We start from the raw sequence: 26,640 nt of genomic DNA on the forward strand, positions 1-26,640 counted from the left end.
AGCGTTAAACGTTGCCAAGTTCAGGTTCCAATGGCGGCCTGTCCGGATCCAGAGATTCTTAGCACCCTCTGCTGCGTTGCAGATCTGACCGCCGCCGTGATCAGTTGCTTCGCAGCTGCTGGGGACTGAGGGCCGTGAGTTATTTGACGTAATCATGTGGGAGGTAGTGGCCAGATACTGCACCAGGGTGGCCAATCCTTCTCTGGTGAGGGAGTGCGTTCTCGGCGGTGTTTGCCGGTGAGGCCGCACCCCAGGCCTATATGAGGTGTAACAGACAGTAATGCCAAGGAATGTACAGGGGAAGTTATTAAGATCAATGGAATGTAAAATAAGAAGAAAGAAAAGTGGATGAAAAAATTACCAACTGTGAGCAGGAATCGAACCTACGACCTTCGAATTACGCGTTCGATGCTCTAACCACTGAGCTATCACAGCGGCCCCTCCTCCATCCACTTTTTTGGGTTTATCTGTGAATTTAGAAGTAGGAGCGAAAGTCAGCGCCATCTATAAGCCAAACAACGAGTGTGAAAACACTCTTTTGCGCATGTTTGGCGTCACGTAGCACGTGAACTTATTATGAGCGGGCAGCTGAATAATTGTCCCTCTTATACAACCTAAACACACCAAGTCTGCCAGTACGAGACCCTCGTTCAATGAAATAAGGGAAAGAAGTGTATACCTAAGGGCTCGTTTTTCCGTGTTTTTTAACACAATATTAATGAGATATAACAGACAGTAATGCCAAGGAATGTACAGGGGAAGTTATTAAGATCAATGGAATGTAAAATAAGAAGAAAGAAAAGTGGATGAAAAAAATTACCAACTGTGAGCAAGAATCGAACCTACGACCTTTGAATTACGCGTTCGATGCTCTAACCACTGAGCTATCACAGCAACCCCTCCTCCATCCACTTTTTTGGGTTTATCTGTGAATTTAGAAGTAGGAGCGACTGTCAGCACCATCTATAAGCCAAACAACGAGTGTGAAAACACTCTTATCCGCATGTTTGGCGTCACGTAGCACGTGAACTTATTATGAGCGGACAGCTGATTAATTGTCCCTCTTATACAACCTAAACACACCAACTCTGCCAGTACGAGACCCTCGTTCAATGAAACAAGGGTAAGAAGTGTATACCTAAGGGCTCGTTTTTCCGTGTTTTTTAACACAATATTAATGAGATATAACAGACAGTAATGCCAAGGAATGTACAGGGGAAGTTATTAAGATCAATGAAATGTAAAATAAGGAGAAAGAAAAGTGGATGAAAAAATTACCAACTGTGAGCAGGAATCGAACCTACGACCTTCGAATTACGCGTTCGATGCTCTAACCACTGAGCTATCACAGCGGCCCCTCCTCCATTCACTTTTTTGTGTTTATCTGTGAATTTAGAAGTAGGAGCGACAGTCAGCGCCATCTATAAGCCAAACAACGAGTGTGAAAACACTCTTACGCGCATGTTTGGCGTCACGTAGCACGTGAACTTATTATGAGCAGGCAGCTGATTAATTTTCCCTCTTATACAACCTAAACACACGAAGTCTGCCAGTACGAGACCCTCGTTCAATGAAATAAGGGAAAGAAGTGTATACCTAAGGGCTCGTTTTTCCGTGTTTTTTCACACAATATTAATGAGATATAACAGACAGTAATGCCAAGGAATGTAGAGGGGAAGTTATTAAGATCAATGGAATGTAAAATAAGAAGAAAGAAAAGTGGATGAAAAGATTACCAACTGTGAGCAGGAATCGAACCTACGACCTTCGAATTACGCGTTCGATGCTCTAACCACTGAGCAATCACAGCGGCCCCTCCTTCATCCGCTTTTTTGGGTTTATCTGTGAATTTAGAAGTAGGAGCGACAGTCAGCGCCATCTATAAGCCAAACAACGAGTGTGAAAACACTCTTATGCGCATGTTTAGCGTCACGTAGCAGGTGAACTTATTATGAGCGGGCAGCTGATTAATTGTCCCTCTTATACAACCTAAACACACCAAGTCTGCCAGTACGAGACCCTCGTTCAATGAAATAAGGGAAAGAAGTGTACACCTAAGGGCTCGTTTTTCCGTGTTTTTAACACAATATTATTGAGATATAACAGACAGTAATGCCAAGGAATGTACAGGGGAAGTTATTAAGATCAATGGAATGTAAAATAAGAAGAAAGAAAAGTGGATGAAAAAATTACCAACTGTGAGCAGGAATCGAACCTACGACCTTCGAATTACGCGTGCGATGCTCTAACCACTGAGCTATCACAGCGGCCCCTCCTCCATCCACTTTTTTGGGTTTATCTGTGAATTTAGAAGTAGGAGCGACAGTCAGCGCCATCTATAAGCCAAACAACGAGTGTGAAAACACTCTTATGCGCATGTTTGGCGTCACGTAGCACGTGAACTTATTATGAGCGGGCAGCTGATTAATTGTCCCTCTTATACAACCTAAACACACCAAGTCTGCCAGTACGAGACCCTCGTTCAATGAAATAAGGGAAAGAAGTGTATACCTAAGGGCTCGTTTTTCCGTGTTTTTTAACACAATATTAATGAGATATAACAGACAGTAATGCCAAGGAATGTACAGGGGAAGTTATTAAGATCAATGGAATGTAAAATAAGAAGAAAGAAAAGTGGATGAAAAAATTACCAACTGTGAGCAGGAATCGAAACTACGAGCTTCGAATTACGCGTTCGATGCTCTAACCACTGAGCTATCACAGCGGCCCCTCCTCCATCCACTTTTTTGGGTTTATCTGTGAATTTAGAAGTAGGAGCGACAGTCAGCGCCATCTATAAGCCAAACAACGAGAGTGAAAACACTCTTATGCGCATGTTTGGCGTCACGTAGCACGTGAACTTATTATGAGCGGGCAGCTGATTAATTGTCCCTCTTATACAACCTAAACACACCAAGTCTGCCATTACGAGACCCTCGTTCAATGAAATAAGGGAAAAAAGTGTATACCTAAGGGCTCGTTTTTCCGTGTTTTTTAACACAATATTATTGAGATATAACAGACAGTAATGCCAAGGAATGTACAGGGGAAGTTATTAAGATCAATGGAATGTAAAATAAGAAGAAAGAAAAGTGGATGAAAAAATTACCAACTGTGAGCAGGAATCGAACCTACGGCCTTCGAATTACGCGTTCGATGCTCTAACCACTGAGCTATCACAGCGGCCCCTCCTCCATCCACTTTTTTGGGTTTATCTGTGAATTTGGAAGTAGGAGCGACAGTCAGCGCCATCTATAAGCCAAACAACGAGTGTGAAAACACTCTTATGCGCATGTTTGGCGTCACGTAGCACGTGAACTTATTATGAGCGGGCAGCTGATTAATTGTCCCTCTTATACAACCTAAACACACCAAGTCTGCCAGTACGAGACCCTCGTTCAATGAAATAAGGGAAAGAAGTGTATACCTAAGGGCTCGTCTTTCCGTGTTTTTTAACACAATATTAATGAGATATACCAGACAGTAATGCCAAGGAATGTACAGGGGAAGTTATTAAGATCAATGGAATGTAAAATAAGAAGAAAGAAAAGTGGATGAAAAAATTACCAACTGTGAGCAGGAATCGAAACTACGACCTTCGAATTACGCGTTCGATGCTCTAACCACTGAGCTATCACAGTGGCCCCTCCTCCATTCACTTTTTTGGGTTTATCTGTGAATTTAGAAGTAGGAGCGACAGTCAGCGCCATCTATAAGCCAAACAACGAGTGTGAAAACACTCTTATGCGCATGTTTGGCGTCACGTAGCACGTGAACTTATTATGAGCGGGCAGCTGATTAATTGTCCCTCTTATACAACCTAAACACACCAAGTCTGCCAGTACGAGACCCTCGTTCAATGAAATAAGGGAAAGAAGTGTATACCTAAGGGCTCGTTTTTCCGTGTTTTTTAACACAATAATTATGAGATATAACAGACAGTAATGCCAAGGAATGTACAGGGGAAGTTATTAAGATCAATGGAATGTAAAATAAGAAGAAAGAAAAGTGGATGAAAAAATTACCAACTGTGAGCAGGAATCGAACCTACGACCTTCGAATTACGCGTGCGATGCTCTAACCACTGAGCTATCACAGCGGCCCCTCCTCCATCCACTTTTTTGGGTTTATCTTTGAATTTAGAAGTAGGAGCGACAGTCAGCGCCATCTATAAGCCAAACAACGAGTGTGAAAACACTCTTATGCGCATGTTTGGCGTCACGTAGCACGTGAACTTATTATGAGCGGGCAGCTGATTAATTGTCCCTCTTATACAACCTAAACACACCAAGTCTGCCAGTACGAGACCCTCGTTCAATGAAATAAGGGAAAGAAGTGTATACCTAAGGGCTCGTTTTTCCGTGTTTTTTAACACAATATTAATGAGATATAACAGACAGTAATGCCAAGGAATGTACAGGGGAAGTTATTAGGATCAATGGAATGTAAATTAAGGAGAAAGAAAAGTGGATGAAAAAATTACCAACTGTGAGCAGGAATCGAACCTACGACCTTCGAATTACGCGTTCGATGCTCTAACCACTGAGCTATCACAGCGGCCCCTCCTCCATTCACTTTTTTGTGTTTATCTGTGAATTTAGAAGTAGGAGCGACAGTCAGCGCCATCTATAAGCCAAACAACGAGTGTGAAAACACTCTTACGCGCATGTTTGGCGTCACGTAGCACGTGAACTTATTATGAGCAGGCAGCTGAATAATTTTCCCTCTTATACAACCTAAACACACGAAGTCTGCCAGTACGAGACCCTCGTTCAATGAAATAAGGGAAAGAAGTGTATACCTAAGGGCTCGTTTTTCCGTGTTTTTTCACACAATAATAATGAGATATAACAGACAGTAATGCCAAGGAATGTAGAGGGGAAGTTATTAAGATCAATGGAATGTAAAATAAGAAGAAAGAAAAGTGGATGAAAAAATTACCAACTGTGAGCAGGAATCGAACCTACGACCTTCGAATTACGCGTTCGATGCTCTAACCACTGAGCAATCACAGCGGCCCCTCCTTCATCCGCTTTTTTGGGTTTATCTGTGAATTTAGAAGTAGGAGCGACAGTCAGCGCCATCTATAAGCCAAACAACGAGTGTGAAAACACTCTTATGCGCATGTTTAGCGTCACGTAGCAGGTGAACTTATTATGAGCGGGCAGCTGATTAATTGTCCCTCTTATACAACCTAAACACACCAAGTCTGCCAGTACGAGACCCTCGTTCAATGAAATAAGGGAAAGAAGTGTACACCTAAGGGCTCGTTTTTCCGTGTTTTTAACACAATATTATTGAGATATAACAGACAGTAATGCCAAGGAATGTACAGGGGAAGTTATTAAGATCAATGGAATGTAAAATAAGAAGAAAGAAAAGTGGATGAAAAAATTACCAACTGTGAGCAGGAATCGAACCTACGACCTTCGAATTACGCGTGCGATGCTCTAACCACTGAGCTATCACAGCGGCCCCTCCTCCATCCACTTTTTTGGGTTTATCTGTGAATTTAGAAGTAGGAGCGACAGTCAGCGCCATCTATAAGCCAAACAACGAGTGTGAAAACACTCTTATGCGCATGTTTGGCGTCACGTAGCACGTGAACTTATTATGAGCGGGCAGCTGATTAATTGTCCCTCTTATACAACCTAAACACACCAAGTCTGCCAGTACGAGACCCTCGTTCAATGAAATAAGGGAAAGAAGTGTATACCTAAGGGCTCGTTTTTCCGTGTTTTTTAACACAATATTAATGAGATATAACAGACAGTAATGCCAAGAAATGTACAGGGGAAGTTATTAAGATCAATGGAATGTAAAATAAGAAGAAAGAAAAGTGGATGAAAAAATTACCAACTGTGAGCAGGAATCGAACCTACGAGCTTCGAATTACGCGTTCGATGCTCTAACCACTGAGCTATCACAGCGGCCCCTCCTCCATCCACTTTTTTGGGTTTATCTGTGAATTTAGAAGTAGGAGCGACAGTCAGCGCCATCTATAAGCCAAACAACGAGAGTGAAAACACTCTTATGCGCATGTTTGGCGTCACGTAGCACGTGAACTTATTATGAGCGGGCAGCTGATTAATTGTCCCTCTTATACAACCTAAACACACCAAGTCTGCCATTACGAGACCCTCGTTCAATGAAATAAGGGAAAAAAGTGTATACCTAAGGGCTCGTTTTTCCGTGTTTTTTAACACAATATTAATGACATATAACAGACAGTAATGCCAAGGAATGTACAGGGGAAGTTATTAAGATCAATGGAATGTAAAATAAGAAGAAAGAAAAGTGGATGAAAAAATTACGAACTGTGAGCAGGAATCGAACCTACGACCTTCGAATTACGCGTTCGATGCTCTAACCACTGAGCTATCACAGCCGCCCCTCCTCCATCCACTTTTTTGGGTTTATCTGTGAATTTAGAAGTAGGAGCGACAGTCAGCGCCATCTATAAGCCAAACAACGAGTGTGAAAACACTCTTATGCGCATGTTTGGCGTCACGTAGCACGTGAACTTATTATGAGCGGGCAGCTGATTAATTGTCCCTCTTATACAACCTAAACACACCAAGTCTGCCAGTACGAGACCCTCGTTCAATGAAATAAGGGAAAGAAGTGTATACCTAAGGGCTCGTCTTTCCGTGTTTTTTAACACAATATTAATGAGATACACCAGACAGTAATGCCAAGGAATGTACAGGGGAAGTTATTAAGATCAATGGAATGTAAAATAAGAAGAAAGAAAAGTGGATGAAAAAATTACCAACTGTGAGCAGGAATCGAAACTACGACCTTCGAATTACGCGTTCGATGCTCTAACCACTGAGCTATCACAGTGGCCCCTCCTCCATCCACTTTTTTGGGTTTATCTGTGAATTTAGAAGTAGGAGCGACAGTCAGCGCCATCTATAAGCCAAACAACGAGTGTGAAAACACTCTTATGCGCATGTTTGGCGTCACGTAGCACGTGAACTTATTATGAGCGGGCAGCTGATTAATTGTCCCTCTTATACAACCTAAACACACCAAGTCTGCCAGTACGAGACCCTCGTTCAATGAAATAAGGGAAAGAAGTGTATACCTAAGGGCTCGTTTTTCCGTGTTTTTTAACACAATAATTATGAGATATAACAGACAATAATGCCAAGGAATGTACAGGGGAAGTTATTAAGATCAATGGAATGTAAAATAAGAAGAAAGAAAAGTGGATGAAAAAATTACCAACTGTGAGCAGGAATCGAACCTACGACCTTCGAATTACGCGTGCGATGCTCTAACCACTGAGCTATCACAGCGGCCCCTCCTCCATCCACTTTTTTGGGTTTATCTGTGAATTTAGAAGTAGGAGCGACAGTCAGCGCCATCTATAAGCCAAACAACGAGTGTGAAAACACTCTTATGCGCATGTTTGGCGTCACGTAGCACGTGAACTTATTATGAGCGGGCAGCTGATTAATTGTCCCTCTTATACAACCTAAACACACCAAGTCTGCCAGTACGAGACCCTCGTTCAATGAAATAAGGGAAAGAAGTGTATACCTAAGGGCTCGTTTTTCCGTGTTTTTTAAACACAATAATTATGAGATATAACAGACAGTAATGCCAAGGAATGTACAGGGGAAGTTATTAAGATCAATGGAATGTAAAATAAGAAGAAAGAAAAGTGGATGAAAAAATTACCAACTGTGAGCAGGAATCGAACCTACGACCTTCGAATTACGCGTGCGATGCTCTAACCACTGAGCTATCACAGCGGCCCCTCCTCCATCCACTTTTTTGGGTTTATCTGTGAATTTAGAAGTAGGAGCGACAGTCAGCGCCATCTATAAGCCAAACAACGAGTGTGAAAACACTCTTATGCGCATGTTTGGCGTCACGTAGCACGTGAACTTATTATGAGCGGGCAGCTGATTAATTGTCCCTCTTATACAACCTAAACACACCAAGTCTGCCAGTACGAGACCCTCGTTCAATGAAATAAGGGAAAGAAGTGTATACCTAAGGGCTCGTTTTTCCGTGTTTTTTAACACAATATTAATGAGATATAACAGACAGTAATGCCAAGGAATGTACAGGGGAAGTTATTAAGATCAATGCAATGTAAAATAAGAAGAAAGAAAAGTGGATGAAAAAATTACCAACTGTGAGCAGGAATCGAAACTACGACCTTCGAATTACGCGTTCGATGCTCTAACCACTGAGCTATCACAGTGGCCCCTCCTCCATCCACTTTTTTGGGTTTATCTGTGAATTTAGAAGTAGGAGCGACAGTCAGCGCCATCTATAAGCCAAACAACGAGTGTGAAAACACTCTTATGCGCATGTTTGGCGTCACGTAGCACGTGAACTTATTATGAGCGGGCAGCTGATTAATTGTCCCTCTTATACAACCTAAACACACCAAGTCTGCCAGTACGAGACCCTCGTTCAATGAAATAAGGGAAAGAAGTGTATACCTAAGGGCTCGTTTTTCCGTGTTTTTTAACACAATAATTATGAGATATAACAGACAGTAATGCCAAGGAATGTACAGGGGAAGTTATTAAGATCAATGGAATGTAAAATAAGAAGAAAGAAAAGTGGACGAAAAAATTACCAACTGTGAGCAGGAATCGAACCTACGACCTTCGAATTACGCGTTCGATGCTCTAACCACTGAGCTATCACAGCGGCCCCTCCTTCATCCACTTTTTTGGGTTTATCTGTGAATTTAGAAGTAGGAGCGACTGTCAGCACCATCTATAAGCCAAACAACGAGTGTGAAAACACTCTTATGCGCATGTTTGGCGTCACGTAGCACGTGAACTTATTATGAGCGGACAGCTGATTAATTGTCCCTCTTATACAACCTAAACACACCAACTCTGCCAGTACGAGACCCTCGTTCAATGAAACAAGGGAAAGAAGTGTATACCTAAGGGCTCGTTTTTCCGTGTTTTTTAACACAGTATTAATGAGATATAACAGACAGTAATGCCAAGGAATGTACAGGGGAAGTTATTAAGATCAATGGAATGTAAAATAAGGAGAAAGAAAAGTGGATGAAAAAACTACCAACTGTGAGCAGGAATCGAACCTACGACCTTCGAATTACGCGTTCGATGCTCTAACCACTGAGCTATCACAGCGGCCCCTCCTCCATTCACTTTTTTGTGTTTATCTGTGAATTTAGAAGTAGGAGCGACAGTCAGCGCCATCTATAAGCCAAACAACGAGTGTGAAAACACTCTTACGCGCATGTTTGGCGTCACGTAGCACGTGAACTTATTATGAGCAGGCAGCTGATTAATTTTCCCTCTTATACAACCTAAACACACGAAGTCTGCCAGTAGGAGACCCTCGTTCAATGAAATAAGGGAAAGAAGTGTATACCTAAGGGCTCGTTTTTCCGTGTTTTTTCACACAATATTAATGAGATATAACAGACAGTAATGCCAAGGAATGTAGAGGGGAAGTTATTAAGATCAATGGAATGTAAAATAAGAAGAAAGAAAAGTGGATGAAAAAATTACCAACTGTGAGCAGGAATCGAACCTACGACCTTCGAATTACGCGTTCGATGCTCTAACCACTGAGCAATCACAGCGGCCCCTCCTTCATCCGCTTTTTTGGGTTTATCTGTGAATTTAGAAGTAGGAGCGACAGTCAGCGCCATCTATAAGCCAAACAACGAGTGTGAAAACACTCTTATGCGCATGTTTAGCGTCACGTAGCAGGTGAACTTATTATGAGCGGGCAGCTGATTAATTGTCCCTCTTATACAACCTAAACACACCAAGTCTGCCAGTACGAGACCCTCGTTCAATGAAATAAGGGAAAGAAGTGTACACCTAAGGGCTCGTTTTTCCGTGTTTTTAACACAATATTATTGAGATATAACAGACAGTAATGCCAAGGAATGTACAGGGGAAGTTATTAAGATCAATGGAATGTAAAATAAGAAGAAAGAAAAGTGGATGAAAAAATTACCAACTGTGAGCAGGAATCGAACCTACGACCTTCGAATTACGCGTGCGATGCTCTAACCACTGAGCTATCACAGCAGCCCCTCCTCCATCCACTTTTTTGGGTTTATCTGTGAATTTAGAAGTAGGAGCGACAGTCAGCGCCATCTATAAGCCAAACAAAGAGTGTGAAAACACTCTTATGCGCATGTTTGGCGTCACGTAGCACGTGAACTTATTATGAGCGGGCAGCTGATTAATTGTCCCTCTTATACAACCTAAACACACCAAGTCTGCCAGTACGAGACCCTCGTTCAATGAAATAAGGGAAAGAAGTGTATACCTAAGGGCTCGTTTTTCCGTGTTTTTTAACACAATATTAATGAGATATAACAGACAGTAATGCCAAGGAATGTACAGGGGAAGTTATTAAGATCAATGGAATGTAAAATAAGAAGAAAGAAAAGTGGATGAAAAAATTGCCAACTGTGAGCAGGAATCGAACCTACGAGCTTCGAATTACGCGTTCGATGCTCTAACCACTGAGCTATCACAGCGGCCCCTCCTCCATCCACTTTTTTGGGTTTATCTGTGAATTTAGAAGTAGGAGCGACAGTCAGCGCCATCTATAAGCCAAACAACGAGAGTGAAAACACTCTTATGCGCATGTTTGGCGTCACGTAGCACGTGAACTTATTATGAGCGGGCAGCTGATTAATTGTCCCTCTTATACAACCTAAACACACCAAGTCTGCCATTACGAGACCCTCGTTCAATGAAATAAGGGAAAAAAGTGTATACCTATGGGCTCGTTTTTCCGTGTTTTTTAACACAATATAATGAGATATAACAGACAGTAATGCCAAGGAATGTACAGGGGAAGTTATTAAGATCAATGGAATGTAAAATAAGAAGAAAGAAAAGTGGATGAAAAAATTATCAACTGTGAGCAGGAATCGAACCTACGACCTTCGAATTACGCGTTCGATGCTCTAACCACTGAGCTATCACAGCGGCCCCTCCTCCATCCACTTTTTTGGGTTTATCTGTGAATTTAGAAGTAGGAGCGACAGTCAGCGCCATCTATAAGCCAAACAACGAGTGTGAAAACACTCTTATGCGCATGTTTGGCGTCACGTAGCACGTGAACTTATTATGAGCGGGCAGCTGATTAATTGTCCCTCTTATACAACCTAAACACACCAAGTCTGCCAGTACGAGACCCTCGTTCAATGAAATAAGGGAAAGAAGTGTATACCTAAGGGCTCGTCTTTCCGTGTTTTTTAACACAATATTAATGAGATATACCAGACAGTAATGCCAAGGAATGTACAGGGGAAGTTATTAAGATCAATGGAATGTAAAATAAGAAGAAAGAAAAGTGGATGAAAAAATTACCAACTGTGAGCAGGAATCGAAACTACGACCTTCGAATTACGCGTTCGATGCTCTAACCACTGAGCTATCACAGTGGCCCCTCCTCCATCCACTTTTTTGGGTTTATCTGTGAATTTAGAAGTAGGAGCGACAGTCAGCGCCATCTATAAGCCAAACAACGAGTGTGAAAACACTCTTATGCGCATGTTTGGCGTCACGTAGCACGTGAACTTATTATGAGCGGGCAGCTGATTAATTGTCCCTTTTATACAACCTAAACACACCAAGTCTGCCAGTACGAGACCCTCGTTCAATGAAATAAGGGAAAGAAGTGTATACCTAAGGGCTCGTTTTTCCGTGTTTTTTAACACAATAATTATGAGATATAACAGACAGTAATGCCAAGGAATGTACAGGGGAAGTTATTAAGATCAATGGAATGTAAAATAAGAAGAAAGAAAAGTGGACGAAAAAATTACCAACTGTGAGCAGGAATCGAACCTACGACCTTCGAATTACGCGTTCGATGCTCTAACCACTGAGCTATCACAGCGGCCCCTCCTTCATCCACTTTTTTGGGTTTATCTGTGAATTTAGAAGTAGGAGCGACAGTATGTTTAGGTGTGTTTAGGTTGTATAAGAGGGACAATTAATCAGCTGCCCGCTCATAATAAGTTCACGTGCTACGTGACACCAAACATGCGCATAAGAGTGTTTTCACACTCGTTGTTTGTCTTATAGATGGCGCTGACTGTCGCTCCTACTTCTAAATTCACAGATAAACCGAAAAACGTGGATGGAGGAGGGGCCGCTGTGATAGCTCAGTGGTTAGAGCATCGAACGCGTAATTCGAAGGTCGTAGGTTCGATTCCTGCTCACAGTTGGTAATTTTTTCATCCACTTTTCTTTCTTCTTATTTTACATTCCATTGATCTTAATAACTTCCCCTGTACATTCTTTGGCATTACTGTCTGGTATATCTCATTAATATTGTGTTAAAAATCACGGAAAGACGAGCCCTTAGGTATACACTTCTTTCACTTATTTCATTGAACGAGGGTCTCGTACTGGCAGACTTGGTGTGTTTAGGTTGTATAGGAGGGACAATGAATCAGCTGCCCGCTCATAATAAGTTCACGTGCTACGTGACGCCAAACATGCGCATAAGAGTATTTTCACACTCGTTGTTTGGCTTATAGATGGCGCTGACTGTCGCTCCTACTTCTAAATTCACAGATAAACCCAAAAAAGTGGATGGAGGAGGGGCCGCTGTGATAGCTCAGTGGTTAAAGCATCGAACGCGTAATTCGAAGGTCGTAGGTTCGATTCCTGCTCACAGTTGGTAATTTTTTCATCCACTTTTCTTTTTTCTTATTTTACATTCCATTGATCTTAATAACTTCCCCTGTACATTCCTTGGCATTACTGTCTGTTATATCTCATTAATATTGTGTTAAAAAACACGGAAAAACGAGCCCTTAGGTATACACTTTTTTCCCTTATTTCATTAAACGAGGGTCTCGTACTGGCAGACTTGGTGTGTTTAGGTTGTATAAGAGGGACAATTAATCAGCTGCCCGCTCATAATGAGTTCACGTGCTACGTGACGCCAAACATGAGCATAAGAGTGTTTTCACACTCGTTGTTTGGCTTATAGATGGCGCTGACTGTCGCTCCTACTTCTAAATTCACAGATAAACCCAAAAAAGTGGATGGAGGAGGGGCCGCTGTGATAGCTCAGTGGTTAGAGCATCGAACGCGTAATTCGAAGGTCGTAGGTTCGATTCCTGCTCAGAGTTGGTAATTTTTTCATCCACTTTTCTTTCTTCTTATTTTACATTCCATTGATCCTAATAACTTCCCCTGTACATTCCTAGGCATTACTGTCTGTTATATCTCATTAATATTGTGTTAAAAAACACGGAAAAACGAGCCCTTAGGTATACACTTCTTTCCCTTATTTCATTGAACGAGGGTCTCGTACTGGCAGACTTGGTGTGTTTAGGTTGTATAAGAGGGACAATTAATCAGCTGCCCGCTCATAATAAGTTCACGTGCTACGTGACGCCAAACATGCGCATAAGAGTGTTTTCACACTCGTTGTTTGGCTTATAGATGGCGCTGACTGTCGCTCCTACTTCTAAATTCACAGATAAACCCAAAAAAGTGGATGGAGGAGGGGCCGCTGTGATAGCTCAGTGGTTAGAGCATCGAACGCGTAATTCGAAGGTCGTAGGTTCGATTCCTGCTCACAGTTGGTAATTTTTTCATCCACTTTTCTTTCTTCTTATTTTACATTCCATTGATCTTAATAACTTCCCCTGTACATTCCTTGGCATTACTGTCTGTTATATCTCATTAATATTGTGTTAAAAAACACGGAAAAACGAGCCCTTAGGTATACACTTTTTTCCCTTATTTCATTCAACGAGGGTCTCGTACTGGCAGACTTGGTGTGTTTAGGTTGTATAAGAGGGACAATTAATCAGCTGCCCGCTCATAATAAGTTCACGTGCTACGTGACGCCAAACATGCGCATAAGAGTGTTTTCACACTCGTTGTTTGTCTTATAGATGGCGCTGACTGTCGCTCCTACTTCTAAATTCACAGATAAACCGAAAAACGTGGATGGAGGAGGGGCCGCTGTGATAGCTCAGTGGTTAGAGCATCGAACGCGTAATTCGAAGGTCGTAGGTTCGATTCCTGCTCACAGTTGGTAATTTTTTCATCCACTTTTCTTTCTTCTTATTTTACATTCCATTGATCTTAATAACTTCCCCTGTACATTCTTTGGCATTACTGTCTGGTATATCTCATTAATATTGTGTTAAAAAACACGGAAAGGCGAGCCCTTAGGTATACACTTCTTTCACTTATTTCATTGAACGAGGGTCTCGTACTGGCAGACTTGGTGTGTTTAGGTTGTATAGGAGGGACAATGAATCAGCTGCCCGCTCATAATAAGTTCACGTGCTACGTGACGCCAAACATGCGCATAAGAGTGTTTTCACACTCGTTGTTTGGCTTATAGATGGCGCTGACTGTCGCTCCTACTTCTAAATTCACAGATAAACCCAAAAAAGTGGATGGAGGAGGGGCCACTGTGATAGCTCAGTGGTTAGAGCATCGAACGCGTAATTCGAAGGTCGTAGTTTCGATTCCTGCTCACAGTTGGTAATTTTTTCATCCACTTTTCTTTCTTCTTATTTTACATTCCATTGATCTTAATAACTTCCCCTGTACATTCCTTGGCATTACTGTCTGGTATATCTCATTATATTGTGTTAAAAAACACGGAAAGACGAGCCCTTAGGTATACACTTCTTTCCCTTATTTCATTGAACGAGGGTCTCGTACTGGCAGACTAGGTGTGTTTAGGTTGTATAAGAGGGACAATTAATCAGCTGCCCGCTCATAATAAGTTCACGTGCTACGTGACGCCAAACATGCGCATAAGAGTGTTTTCACACTCGTTGTTTGGCTTATAGATGGCGCTGACTGTCGCTCCTACTTCTAAATTCACAGATAAACCCAAAAAAGTGGATGGAGGAGGGGCCGCTGTGATAGCTCAGTGGTTAGAGCATCGAACGCGTAATTCGAAGGTCGTAAGTTCGATTCCCGCTCACAGTTGGTAATTTTTTCATCCACTTTTCTTTCTTCTTATTTTATATTCCATTGATCTTAATAACTTCCCCTGTACATTCCTTGGCATTTCTGTCTGTTATATCTCATTAATATTGTGTCAAAAAACACGGAAAAACGAGCCCTTAGGTATACACTTCTTTCCCTTATATATATATATATATATATATATATATATATATTTATATATAATGCGATGATGTTTATTAGAACAGAGGAGACGCAACGAGGTCGCGACGGAAAATGGGCGAACAGCAGGTCTGGCAAAGGCGGCACAGGTTCTCGCGCAATCAGAGCACGGGCTTCTCGTTGTCTTCCGAAGGCGCATACGCGTTGGTGCGTATGCTCCACTACAATACCCCGGGGGTGAAGGGTAGCCATCCTGGCGACTCAGGGAGTAGGCACAATGAGGGGGTCGTAGTAGGGCTTGAGACGGTCGACGTGTACGGTCTCGCGTCCTCGACGGCGCAAATCTGGTGATTGTGTTAATGGCTCGATGACGTAATTCACCGGGGAGGTCGCGTCAATGACACGGTAGGGACCATGGTACCGGGCCAGAAGTTTAGAAGACAGGCCAGGAACGTGCGGGGGCACCCAAAGCCACACAAGGGAGCCAGCACGAAATGTAGGAGCTATGCGGTGAGCGTCGTCGTGTCGAGTCTTTTGTAGGCCTTGAGCCTCACTTGTCAGAGACCGAGCCAACTGACGGCAGTCTTCAGCGTATCTGGTGACTTCCGAAAGCGGAGAGCACTCAGATGCATCAGGGCGATACGGTAGTATAGTGTCGAGTGGGTGGGAAGGTTCGCGGCCGTACAATAGAAAGAACGGGGAAAAACCGGTAGTCGCTTGCGTCGCGGTGTTATAAGCGAAGGTAACAAAGGGCAATACAGCGTCCCAGTTAGTGTGGTCGGAGGAGGTGTACATCCTCAGCATGTCGCCAAGTGTGCGGTTGAACCGCTCAGTAAGACCATTTGTCTGTGGATGGTATGCGGTAGATTTCCGGTGGATAATGTTGCATTCAGCGAGGATAGCTTGGATGACCTCCGACAGGAACACTCGACCCCTATCACTGAGTAATTCCCGCGGAGCACCATGGCGTAGAATGAAGCTGCGGAGAATGAAGAGTGCAACTTCGTGGGCGGTCGCTGCCGGTAGAGCTGCAGTCTCAGCGTAGCGTGTCAGATGATCGACTCCGACAATAATCCACCGGTTTCCAGAGATACTATATGGGAGGGGGCCATAGAGGTCTATACCCACGCGGTCGAATGGGCGAGCCGGGCACGGGAGCGGCTGTAACATGCCAGTAAGGTGCCGCGGAGGTGTCTTGTTTTGTTGGCAAGTGGTGCAAGACTGAACGTATTTCTGCACAAAGCGATACATTCCTCGCCAGTAATAGCGCTGGCGCAGCCTTTCGTAGGATTTCAGGACACCTGCGTGAGCACTTTGGGGATCTGCATAGAAATTCATGCAGATGTCAGAGCGCATATGAGTTGGGACAGCAAGGAGCCACTTTCGACCACCAGGCATGTAGTTACGGCGGTACAGAATGTTGTCTCGTAAGGAAAAGTGGGCTGCTTGCCGGCGTAGCGCTCTCGTGGAAGGGACAGCAGACGGATCGGTAAGGTAGTCGACTAACAAGGCAAGGTGTGGGTCTTTACGCTGCTCCGAAAGCATGTCAGTCGTGTCGAGCGGTGACAAGGTGGTAAAAGGGGGAGACAGAGAAGCCACATCTGGTGTTAATGGCGATCGCGAAAGTGCATCGGCATCCGCATGCTTGCGACCGGAACGATATACGACACGGATGTCGTATTCCTGCAATCGAAGTGCCCAACGCCCCAGGCGTCCGGACGGGTCTTTCAAGGTGGACAGCCAACATAGAGCGTGGTGGTCTGTGACCACGTCGAAAGGACGGCCGTAAAGGTACGGGCGAAACTTCGTCAACGCCCAGATTATGGCCAAACACTCCTTCTCTGTCACGGAGTAATTCAATTCAGCCTTCTTGAGAGCGCGACTTGCATAGGCGACTACGTATTCAGCTTGGGTGCCTTTCCGTTGTGCCAAAACTGCACCAAGACCGATGCCACTTGCATCGGTGTGAATTTCTGTGGCCGCAGCAGGGTCGAAGTGACGAAGAATAGGTGGTGAGGTCAGCAGGCGGCGGAGCTGGCGAAATGCGTCGTCACATGCAGGTGACCATGCAGATATGCCTTTGCTGTTGGAAAGCAGACTCGTGAGAGGTGCGATGATGGACGTGAAGTTGCGCACGAAGCGACGAAAGTAGGAGCAGAAACCGACGAAACTTCTTAGGGCTTTCAGAGATGTGGGCAACGGAAAGTCAGCGACAGCTCGAAGCTTATCGGGATCCGGAAGAACACCGTCTCTGGTGATGACATGTCCCAAGATGGTTAGTTTTCGTGCTGCGAAGTGGCACTTCTTGGAGTTAAGTTGTAGGCCTGCAGAAGTTAGACACGTCAGAATCTCGTGGAGGCGAGCAAGATGTGTCGGGAAATCAGATGAAAAGACTACGATGTCGTCCAGGTAACATAAGCAGGTTTTCCACTTGTGGGCACGCAAGATGGTGTCGATCATGCGCTCAAATGTGGCAGGCGCGTTGCAGAGCCCAAATGGCATGACTTTGAACTCATATAGGCCATCCGGCGTTACAAAGGCTGTTTTAGGGCGATCACATTCAGCCATTGGCACCTGCCAATACCCACAACGCAGATCCAAAGATATAAAGTACTCGGCGCCTTGTAAACAGTCAAGAGCATCGTCTATTCGTGGTAGCGGGTAGACATCTTTTTTCGTAATATTGTTTAAGCGGCGATAGTCCACGCAAAATCGTACGGTGCCATCTTTTTTCTTGACCAGAACCACAGGTGATGACCAAGCGCTTTGAGAAGGCTGTATGACTCCACGTTTAAGCATGTCATCTACTTGCTCCGTAATGACGCGGCGCTCTTCGGCGGAAACGCGGTAAGGACGCTGTCGCAGAGGCGAATGTGAGCCGGTGTCAATAGTATGAGCGATAGTCGTGGTGCGGCCCGAAGCAGGTTCTTGAAAGTCGAAAAAAGAACGAAACTTGTTAAGGAGAGCAACAAGTTGGCGGCGATGCGAGAGGGGAAGGTCTGCGTCAATAGCATTGTCGAAGGCTGACGAACTTGATGGCTCAGACGCATGAGTGATTGCAGCAATGTCACATGGCGTTTCGTCGGGAAGAATAATATCATCGATATGGTCGACAGGTTGCACATATCCTAACGTTTCACCACGAAGTAAGCCAATGGGGTAGTTGCAGTGGTTGGTGACCAGCATTACGGTTAAACCAGACGCAATTGTAAGAACAGCAAATGGGAGAACGATGCCCTTGCGTTCAGTAAAAACCGGAGATGGCGTAAACACCACCGTGCCGTCAGGTTGCGCCAGACATGAAAGGCTAATAGGGACCGAAGCTTCAGGAGGCAAGGTGATGTCGTCATCAGCGATGACTTTGCAGAGCAGAGGAGAGCGGTCGGGTGGTGGAAATTCACATGTTGGCACAAGGGACACTTCGGCACGGGAACAATCGATGATAGCTTCATGACGTGATAAGAAATCCCAACCCAGGATAAGGTCATGAGAGCAAGATGGTAGAACAAAAAACTGTACGACGTACAAAACGTCTCGGATGACGACGCGCGCCGTACACACAGCCGAGGGATGAATGCGTTGCGCGCTAGCCGTGGACAGCACCAAGCCACTGAGAGATGTGGTCACTTTCTTCAGTTTCCTACAAAAGTTTGCGTTCATCACAGAAACGGCGGCCCCGGTATCAATTAACGCTAATGTGGCGACTCCCTCAACATCGACATCAACAACATTTTGCGGCGAAAATGGAGGCCTTGGGAATTGCGCACAAGTTGCAGTTCTTGCCTCCGGAACTGCACTGATTAGTTTCCCTCCTCAAGAGGTGGTCGACGACGCATAGGCGATGGCGATCGGCGACGAGGTGATGGGAAACGAGCAGTCGATGGGTGGCGATCCGAGTCGGAGTGCCTCTGTTCATATGCAGACGTGGTGGTCTGCTGCGGTGCGTAGGTAGGAGCTCCGAAGTATGCGTGCGCAGGCGTGGGACGGCGGCGGCAGAAGCGTGCAATGTGGCCAGCGATGCCGCACGCGAAGCAGATGGGACGATTGTCTCGGGTGCGCCACTCATTAGATGGACGGAAAAAGCGAGGTGGGGGCCTGTAGACTGGAGGCGAGGCCGGAGGAGGTGGAGCCGATAAGGCGACTGGATGCGGTGGGGGCCGCGCGACCACAGCTGCGTAGCTGAGAGGTGAAGGCGGCGCAGTTGGTGCGTGGCCAGCAGTTGAGAGATCAGATGGCACCGGAGTGCACGGGTAAGAGGCCGGAACTGTAGGGAGTGCATTGCAAATTTCAGTGCGTATGGCCTGCTGCATATTCGAAGGGAGGCTTGTCGTGGGCGCGTCACTATGCGGCAGCAGGGAAAGCTGTCGGGCGACTTCCTCCCTGATGAAGTCTTTAATCTGGTTCGACAGAGTTCCTTGGTGAACGTTGCCATTGGCGAGTGCGACGGCCGAGATCGAATCTGGTGATGGAACACTCTGTCGGGCGATGGAACGTTGACGACGCAATTCATCGAAGCTCTGGCACAGGCTTACGAGGACTGCCACCGTGGTCGGGCTCTTCGCCAGCAACATCTGGAATGCGCCATCCTCGATGCCTTTGAGAATATGTCGAATTTTCTCTTCTTCAGGCATGGATGAGTTAACACGCCTGCAGAGGTCGAGCACATCCTCAATATAGCTAGTAAAGGTCTCACCAGGTTGCTGGGCTCGGTGGCGCAGACGCTGGTCAGCGCGGAGCTTGCGGACCTCTGGTCGGCCGAACGCTTCGGTCACGAGGGTCTTGAAGGTGGACCAGCTGGCGATGGCGGTTTCGCGGTTAGTGAACCATAGCTTGGCGACGTCAGCCAAGTAAAAGATGACATAGGCAAGCTTGGAGTCGTTGTCCCATTTGTTGTTGGCACTCACGCGTTCGTACAAAGAGAGCCAGTCTTCGACGTCTAGCTCACCACTGCCGCTGAAGATTGGTGGGTCCCGCTGACGGGTAGCACCGGGGCAGGTCGACGGGGCAGCCGATGGTGCTGGCTGTGCTGGGATGGGCTGGTTGGCGACTGCGTCAGTCATGTTGTACGGTAGTCTTTCGGCCAACTTGCGAGAGCGGAGCTCCAGGTCTGCTTGGGGATCTCAGCAGCCTCCACCAAATGCGAAGATGTTTATTAGAACAGAGGAGTCGCAACGAGGTCGCGACGGAAAATGGGCGAACAGCAGGTCTGGCAAAGGCGGCACAGGTTCTCGCGCAATCAGAGCACGGGCTTCTCGTTGTCTTCCGAAGGCGCATACGCGTTGGTGCGTATGCTCCACTACAATATATATATATATATCTTCATCATCATATATATCTATATCTATATCTATCTATCTATCTATCTATCTATCTCTCTATATATATATATATATATATATATATATATATATATATATATATATATATATATATATATATATATATATATATATTGAATTAACTTGAAGATAGCACATAAGAAAAGGATCGTATTTACTAACGTTTCGGCCGTGGCGCGGCCTTCGTCAGAGTAAGTGAATATATATATATATATATATATATATATATATATATATATATATATATATATATATATATAGTCAAGTAGATCCTCCGTGAGTGGTCACAACGTGGTTTATTTCGACGTTTTGTCCTAAAGTCTGACCTTCATCAAGGAAGGCCAGGCTCTAGGCCGAAACGTCAAAATAAACCACGTTGTGACCGCTCATGGAGGATCTACTTGACTATATGCAACGCTACGGCCACTCAACCAGCATGCCTGCACATATATATATATATTGTCAAGACGAAGAAAGACGCTGGGGCTGGGGCGCGTGGGCAGCTAAGAGAAGGTAGAGGAAGAAGAAGAAGTCAGAATAAGAACAGCTGGCACACGATCGGGTGTTGTCTCTTGTTCTCTGTCTCGCTCATTACAATGGCGCAGTCGACGAAGAAGTCTTACGTCGCAGCTTCGTCATCCAGGACAGCCGCGATAAGCCCCGCTTGAGGACGGCGTCAAGGCCTCCTCGCGGCTGTTCACCTGCCGCCACCGCCACCACCGTTCGGGGACAGCGTCAAGGCATCCTCGGCGGCCGTCAGCGCAAGCCGACAAGTGAACCCTCTGCGGGAAGCCGCCAGTACGTGTCTTCGTGGTTCGTCGGCAGTGCGGGCTTCTCCATCCAGGAACGCCGTTCACGCTTCTTTGGCGACGGAGTCAAGAACCCCGCCGCCGCTTCAGCTGCCCATCGGACCATCAGTGGACGGTGTCCATGCCTCCTCTGTGGTACCAGGGCATCACCCAATGGACACTATGCTACCACTTCGCTGCCGTGATACGCACGGGTTTCTGTCTTTTGGGAATGGTGTTCGAGCTTCCCACAGCCTGCATTCCCTGTCCGGAACTCTTCCAACACATGAGCTGGCAATAAACGCTGTTCATCCTTTCTTGGACGTGCGTGTCACCACCGTGAGTACTACTAGAACCACGTACTTCACGCACGCGAACCAAAGCGGTACATGAGCCTCGTGCGACAGTGACGTGGAGCTGCGGCGTACCATCGCACTGCTCCACGCCGAGACTAACAAACTGACAGCGTTGATCGCCGAGCGAGCTCCTAAAATGTTGCCAGCATTGCGTGACATTAACGCAGTGTGGGATGTAGCTGCCTCATACGACCTTGAGGCAAGCACACCGGAGCATCGCGGGGAGCTTCGGTCTTCTCTGATCGAGCTCTCACACCAGCTCGACTGCTTCGCGTCGGTGATCTCTGTGTTGCCACCTGCCATCTCACAATCACCAGCCGTCTGCGAACTACCGGGATTCCACGGGGTCCGGAACGACGCCGACAGCTGGGTGGCAACGGTCTACGCGTTAGCAATGCGCGAGGCCTGGACAGATATTCAGAAATGATGTGTGGCTATAGACCGTCTTCGGGAAGGTGCAGCGGCGTGGCACCAGTATGGAGGTTGGAAGCAGCAGTCATAGGCGGAGTGGAGCTTCAAGCTCATAGCTGCTTTCGGTCCGATTTCGTGTGCCACCTGTCCATGTAACTCGACCTTCTCTCAAGACGGAACACGGGAAATGCCCGACCTAGAGGATGCGGTTCGAGCCCCTACCATCCTGTCATCTCTCGGTGACCAAGATGTAGAGAACAATCACGATCGTGTAGCTCTGCCTTGCACAGGCATTTCTGCTGTCATGGAGCAGCGGCCCGATGGTGCGCCTGTGTCCGGTAGGTCTCTCACGGCAAGTTTTGCAAAACGCCCTGCGACAGGCCCCAATGAACGCCATCCGGAGTCGTCAGACAATTTGGTAGATGCTGAGGCGCCAGCCTCCATCTTACTGGACGTTCTACCGCTTCATCAAACGCACGTGCCTGTGGATTTGACCATGCTCATCCTTGACCAGACGGAAGTGGGTCTGCACGCTTTAAATGATTCAGTAACTGAACATGAGAGCATTTCCGCCTTGCAAAAAGACGCCTCTCGAGAAATGAAGTATGTTGAAGAGTTTCCTGCTGCTGACCCTGACCAAAGTGACCACAGTCCTCCTCTGCAGGTCGTGAACTCTGCATCGGTATTAGACCCAGGAATACCACCACCAGACCTTCCTCAGGAGATACTGTCCTCCAACAACAACGAGCGTGAGGACATGGAGGCGCTCACATCTATCGTACCAGACACATCTGAACCCCACCAGACCATGATCGTCGGAAACAAAATGCCCTCCTTACCGCTTCACAAAGCAGGCCTTTCCAAGGATGCGAACAAGATCAGCCATAACCTGACACAGCCATGTTTGCAGACGACTCATACATTCATTTTCGTAGACGAACATACGCTCAGCCGTGCAGGCACTTGGCTTCCAAGGGATGTTTGCTTTGAGAAAAGCCAGACACCTAGCCAGGCTGAGGCCACTGCCATTGAGAACTTGTCAAGGACCAGCCCTCGTGTTGTTCCCTCCCAGGACACGAAGTCTGTACGTGACAGTTCGCCAGAAGCCACCAGCTGGACAACTTCAGAGAGTTCTGCTGTGGTATTGATGCCCAATCATGAGCTTCGCCGCAATTCGTTTCAAGAAATGGCACAAACGTCCACACGGCTGCCTCACAGAGCGTCCCGTTGCAGTTCAGTCCACAAACGGCGGTGGGACAAATACCAGCATTTCCAAGTTACTCTGCGACCTTGCTGGAACAGTCAGGGGCGTCCGCCTGAGTGGTAATCTACAAATTGTCAGGAAACGTTGTACCATGGACGAGTTCAACCGCAGCAACAAAGCCATCTCCGCCCATCTGAGTACACACTGACAGAGCTTCAAGCAGAGGCGCACCATGGCGTTGACCGACCTGCTCGAGGCAGCCAGTGTCGTCCACCAGAGACGCTTCTCCCAGACCGTCACTCCATGTTGCATAGTGGTTCCGGACGACCACCACGATGCAGCCAAGCCCACACAGCAGAAATTTTGCCACTTGCTCCGCGCGCGTGCAGTCATGGCCGAGTGTCAAGACGAAGAAAGACGCTGGGGCTGGGGCGCGTAGGCAGCTAGGAGAAGGTAGAGGAAGAAGAAGAAGTCAGAATAAGAACAGCTGGCCCAGGATCGGGTGTTGTCTCGTGTTCTCTGCCTCGCTCATTACTTTATATATATATATATATATATATATATATATATATATATGTATATTTATGTATATATGTGTGTGGGATATATAAAGCGATGGTTGGTAGAAGCCGATGATGAAGAAGTGCAGGATGGAATCAACATAGCGTATGAGCCAGGCCACGTCTCCCAATTCATCATAGCGTCACACGAGTCGACAGGATGAAGACCTCCCAGCCACTTTATCAGTGTCTCATCATCGACGCAGTTCTCCACAAGACGCCCTGACCATACATCGACTACGGAATTATCTCCTGGCCGCACACAGCGACCAGCATCATGACAGAATCATCGACTGACCTTCCCATTCCCAAGTACACGGGAGCAGCGGACAATGGACCTGTACAGGACTGGTTCGACCTGTTCGAGCTCCACGCAACCGCTGCATCTTGGTCGGAACGGGAGATGGTTACGAACTTCAGCGACTACTTCCTTGGTGAGGCATTTAAATTTTACCTCACCCACATATTCGACAACGACAAGTCTTGGCAAACGATTACAAACAAGAAATGATCGTCTGGTTTCAAGGCTTTAATGAAGATTCGATTAGAACACCCACTCTCAGTACATTCGAACTCAGTCATCGCAGTCATAAGCAGCCTTCACGCATTCGAGCACAGAGCATGACTTTACAATTCCCGTCAGGTGAAGTTAGCCACATGCTCATGAAAAGACCACGCTGTCGTTTTCCCAACCTTCCACCTGGTTCCTCATCCGCGCAAATATCGCCAATGCTTCACTCTCCGCTGCATAAAAAATTGAATCCACTATTGATGACTCAGATGCATTGAATCCTTCGTGCCACATGCGTGCTTTTCAAGCTGACTTGGTATTCAGCTCAGCAGTTCCTCAAAGGCAGAAGCATTCAGAATCAGCATCTTGTGAAGAAGTATTTTGCAGGAGCGTCTAGTGTTCATCAATCCCAAGATCGAAGGGACGTCAATCCAGTGCACAACCTTACTGCCAACACTGAAAACAAAAGCGTAGGTGCGACTTCTTGATTTGATTAATCGATATGTGGGGTTTAACGTCCCAAAACCACTATATGATTATGAGAGACGCCGTAGTGGAGGGCTCCGGAAATTTAGACCACCTGGGGTTCTTTAACGTGCACCCAAATCTGAGCACACGGGCCTACAACATTTCCGCCTCTATCGGAAATGCAGCCGCCACAGCCGTAGGTACGACTTCTGATGACACAAGTACCCTTCAGGCCACGACCAACAATCACGGTTTTTGAGTACAGGAAAGTCAAGTGCGCGCACCCCCCCCCCCCCCATTGGCTTGCGTCAGAAACAGCTGCATCGGTTGGCGTCGTAGAAGCCTGCGGAGGGCTTGCTGAGAATCCGGGCACACCACGATCAGTGTCACACACAAGCAAGTCGATAAAACCAAGAAACTACAATGTCAACGTATTCTATATCATTGTCAACGACGAAAGAAAACTTCATCGAAACCACTCTTAAGGCTCAAAGAACATTGTGAAAAGGCCCATCGTCGTGGATAAATTCTCCACCAGAGATTGAAAATGCGCCTTCGATCAAAACATGTGCGACATAGCTATAGAAAAATCTCCAAAAGCCACAAAAGCACCCCTTGTACTCGGCAGAAACACAGGCAGCGCCCAATCAACCTCGATCAACGAGCACGGAAGCTGCCTGCACGGCCTGTGTATCACCCAATAAGAGGCATTCGATGCCTACAATATCGGAACTGTCGATTCTGCAAGATGTTAGAACCTCGTTCGTTCTTCACAAGAATGCCAGCTGTGATTACTCCTATCTCTACGTCCAAAGCATTTTTTTGTTATCTAGGACGCAACCACCAGCCTCGCTCACCAGAACTGCAGCGTTAACCGGACTGCTTCACTCTCCCATGAAGTGTTTGAACGTTTACGGAACTCCCCTGGAGAATAGAACCAATTGTGAATTTTGACATTTGTAACTTTTTAACCTCTGGTTTACTTTTTCTTGTTCGTAATCCATGCCTTCTTTCGGGGGGAGGGGGAATCGTGTGATGTATAAAGCGATGGTTGGTAGAAGCCGATGAAGAAGTGCAGAAGGGAACATGGCGTATGAGCCAGTCCACGTCTCCCAATTCATCATAGCGTCACACACACACACACACACATATATATATATATATATATATATATATATATATATATATATATATATATATATATATATATATATATATATATATATATATATATATATATATATATATATATATTTTAAGGGGGCTTATTGAATAAAACACACTGCCTGGTTCAAGAGGCGTCAGTCACTGTCACGAGCTCAGCTCTTCGTCGTAGTCGTCTTTCAGGTGCTCCGACTAGATACTGTCTCTCTTCCTCTTCCCCACTACATTTGCGCCGGTGGTGAAGAGAAGCCATCCTGGCGACTCACGGCGAAGCAAACACAAGGGAATCATAGTAAGGTTTTAAGTGGCTGATGTGGACTGTCTCACGACCACGGCATCGTCTGTCCTCGGCAGGTGTCACTGGTTCGATGCCGTAGTTGACCGGTAACGTGCATTGAACGATGCGGTACGGACCATTGTACTTGGGTGCAAACTTTCGGCAGAGGCCGGGGGACTGGAATGGAATCGAAAGTCATACAAATGAGCCTACGGGGAAGCTGTGAGCACGCTTGTCTTGGTCAAGTCGTTCTTTTTGGAGACCTTGTGCGACGGACGTAAATCAACGCGCTAATTGGCGGCACTTTTCGGCACACTGAACAAGTTCGGAGGTTGGGCGGTATTCTGGAGAATCTGGGCGGTAAGTAGGTATCGTGTCAAGCGTAGAAGAGGGCCCGCGTCCGTACAGTAGAAAAAAAAGGTGAAAACCCAGTAGTTGCTTGCGCGGCCGTATTATACGCG

General features: G+C 46.0%; 12 non-coding genes across 12 annotated transcripts; 3 read left to right on the forward strand and 9 right to left on the reverse strand.

Moving 5' to 3' along the window:
- Positions 1 to 362: 362 nt before the first annotated feature.
- TRNAT-CGU (transfer RNA threonine (anticodon CGU)) lies at positions 363 to 435 on the reverse strand. Its single transcript has one exon. It is a non-coding gene; the product is annotated as a tRNA-Thr (tRNA).
- An 844-nt stretch (positions 436 to 1,279) lies between these two features.
- TRNAT-CGU (transfer RNA threonine (anticodon CGU)) lies at positions 1,280 to 1,352 on the reverse strand. Its single transcript has one exon. It is a non-coding gene; the product is annotated as a tRNA-Thr (tRNA).
- A 1,758-nt stretch (positions 1,353 to 3,110) lies between these two features.
- On the reverse strand, positions 3,111 to 3,183 carry TRNAT-CGU (transfer RNA threonine (anticodon CGU)). The gene has a single exon. It is a non-coding gene; the product is annotated as a tRNA-Thr (tRNA).
- A 1,301-nt stretch (positions 3,184 to 4,484) lies between these two features.
- Positions 4,485 to 4,557, reverse strand: TRNAT-CGU (transfer RNA threonine (anticodon CGU)). Its single transcript has one exon. It is a non-coding gene; the product is annotated as a tRNA-Thr (tRNA).
- Positions 4,558 to 6,315: 1,758 nt separating this feature from the next.
- On the reverse strand, positions 6,316 to 6,388 carry TRNAT-CGU (transfer RNA threonine (anticodon CGU)). The gene has a single exon. It is a non-coding gene; the product is annotated as a tRNA-Thr (tRNA).
- Positions 6,389 to 8,606: 2,218 nt separating this feature from the next.
- TRNAT-CGU (transfer RNA threonine (anticodon CGU)) lies at positions 8,607 to 8,679 on the reverse strand. The gene has a single exon. It is a non-coding gene; the product is annotated as a tRNA-Thr (tRNA).
- A 385-nt stretch (positions 8,680 to 9,064) lies between these two features.
- On the reverse strand, positions 9,065 to 9,137 carry TRNAT-CGU (transfer RNA threonine (anticodon CGU)). Its single transcript has one exon. It is a non-coding gene; the product is annotated as a tRNA-Thr (tRNA).
- Positions 9,138 to 10,894: 1,757 nt separating this feature from the next.
- TRNAT-CGU (transfer RNA threonine (anticodon CGU)) lies at positions 10,895 to 10,967 on the reverse strand. The gene has a single exon. It is a non-coding gene; the product is annotated as a tRNA-Thr (tRNA).
- An 843-nt stretch (positions 10,968 to 11,810) lies between these two features.
- Positions 11,811 to 11,883, reverse strand: TRNAT-CGU (transfer RNA threonine (anticodon CGU)). Its single transcript has one exon. It is a non-coding gene; the product is annotated as a tRNA-Thr (tRNA).
- A 257-nt stretch (positions 11,884 to 12,140) lies between these two features.
- Positions 12,141 to 12,213, forward strand: TRNAT-CGU (transfer RNA threonine (anticodon CGU)). Its single transcript has one exon. It is a non-coding gene; the product is annotated as a tRNA-Thr (tRNA).
- A 1,301-nt stretch (positions 12,214 to 13,514) lies between these two features.
- TRNAT-CGU (transfer RNA threonine (anticodon CGU)) lies at positions 13,515 to 13,587 on the forward strand. The gene has a single exon. It is a non-coding gene; the product is annotated as a tRNA-Thr (tRNA).
- A 385-nt stretch (positions 13,588 to 13,972) lies between these two features.
- TRNAT-CGU (transfer RNA threonine (anticodon CGU)) lies at positions 13,973 to 14,045 on the forward strand. The gene has a single exon. It is a non-coding gene; the product is annotated as a tRNA-Thr (tRNA).
- The last annotated feature ends 12,595 nt before the right edge of the window (positions 14,046 to 26,640 follow it).

This window comes from Rhipicephalus microplus, unplaced genomic scaffold (genome assembly GCF_043290135.1).
Source record: "Rhipicephalus microplus isolate Deutch F79 unplaced genomic scaffold, USDA_Rmic scaffold_14, whole genome shotgun sequence".
Lineage (NCBI taxonomy): Eukaryota > Metazoa > Arthropoda > Arachnida > Ixodida > Ixodidae > Rhipicephalus > Rhipicephalus microplus.